The sequence below is a fragment of the Poecilia reticulata genome, linkage group LG2 (assembly GCF_000633615.1).
Source record: "Poecilia reticulata strain Guanapo linkage group LG2, Guppy_female_1.0+MT, whole genome shotgun sequence".
In the NCBI taxonomy this organism is placed as follows: domain Eukaryota; kingdom Metazoa; phylum Chordata; class Actinopteri; order Cyprinodontiformes; family Poeciliidae; genus Poecilia; species Poecilia reticulata.
The window spans coordinates 6028885-6030851 of record NC_024332.1 but is presented as its reverse complement, the minus strand read 5'-3'; positions in this window follow the sequence as shown (position 1 = coordinate 6030851).

Here is a 1967-nt window from a genome sequence, read left to right as displayed (position 1 = left end):
TTTCATCTCTTCCACAACAAACTAGTGGCTCAGTTAGTCTTTTCATGGTTAAGGTTTTCAAAGTCAGATTTTTCTCTTGGTTTTTCTGATGACTGCTGGTCTTTGTTGCAGCGGTGTTTTAGGTCTGATGGACATACGATGTCTGCCACTGTTGTGGGCACCACAAGAGGTTCCAAAACACTGAAAATAACAACAGAGACCATCTTATTTTGTGCTCTTACTTTTTTCCTTTTTTTGTGCATCTGAAGCAAAGTGAGTTAAATCTGACGAACACATCAGATGAGAAGAAGGCATAGTGACATATTAACAATTTAAAATGTTCTAAAGTTAAAGGCTACATAAATCTGAAGTGCTTGAAATTCAAAGAAAAGAGAGATGTTAGTRAATGTAGAAGTGGACCAATATTTCAAGAATGTGTCAAAGCAAGAGAAAGCACAGGAGTGCTACTGTTTATTTTGTGATGTGTATGCATTATGTGCACCCCCTAATCACTGGGGATTAAGTGGCTACTCCTACTTCCACTTAATATTAGACCAACCTGTTGTCTTCCATTCTCTGTTCTGTACCGTTTGTCTTCTCTTCTTCATTCATGAGTGTTTCGCTAAGTGGGTTTAAAAAAATACAGTAGTCAAATTACATGAAGACATTTAAACTTCAAGGTATAACTACCAAGTTCTATAAGTTATCTGKTTAGTGATTCATCATCTAGTTAAACTGTCTGAAGAACAAAATATGCACAAAGAAATTCCTGTATTTTTCTCAAATGACAACATAAAATAGATTTAAAAACTGATGAAAAACCAACTAGATTTAGACTCTTTTTCTTTGCWGATTTTTCCATAAGTTTGTAAAATAAATTGYTGTTCTTGTTAGCTGTAATAAGAAGAGGAGTGCCATCTAGTGTTTGTAAATACAGATTGCAGACRGCAGTCAAAATAGGGGCGTAGGGGACACTTGCTCTAGTACACACGTGAGTTTGCGACTCAACAAAGAAACAGGAAATATTTTCAACTTTTGTTTAAAACAGTCGCTGTCCCACATCGTTAATCGTCTGTCGAGCCCATTACTATTTGTGGGAGGGACACGAGCAAAGGAGGTGAAGGACCAGAGCGGCGCCTCTTATTGATTATATGATTTGMACATGMACAAACAGCCGTTAAATTCAGAAAATGTCAACTAGCAATAATTTTTACGTTTAYGCCAATGAGAAAGCAGAATAAATATTGGTGTGAATGAGGAATGACTATTTAAAGGGACTTACWTTAACTTGTCCAACGCTTCYTCATYCATCACACCAGAGTTGATTTTTGTTGCATCTTTATGTTCCCTGTGTGATTAAATATATTTTYATCACACAATCGGCTTATTTAAACATTTACTAAGGTGACCTTAAAGGACACTTTAATAATAAATACAAATAATTATAAAAGATGAAGAAATATTGGTGTAAATGAAGAACAAGAATAAAAGGCTCTTACTGAGAGTTGATGTCTGATGGCTCTTTATGATCCCTGTGTGATCAAATACAGTTTCATCACACAAACATTGATCACCTGATTGAGRCATTTACTGAGGTGATATAACCATTCAGACACTGTGACAGCAGTACCTTTTCTTTGTCTGCTTTCTGAGCGGCACAAAGAAGAGAGCAGCAACACAAACACAGAGCACCAACACCAATCCAGCCACCACAGACAATCCTTTGGAGAAACAGGAACACATGTTGATGTGAACAATCCAAATTGTAAATGTAAAAACTGAAACCTCAGCATGAACTTACCAATAATAATGTAACTTGCGCCAGGTTCCACATCCAAACCTGGTGAGAAAACATCAAAGATCAGAGTCACAAACAGATCATCCGTCTATAAATGTGAATTTTCAAAAACGTTCCTCACCATCATCAGACGTCTCTGAGAGTCCAGGAACGGTGACCATCAGCTCTCTCAGAGCAGCAGTTTGCACTA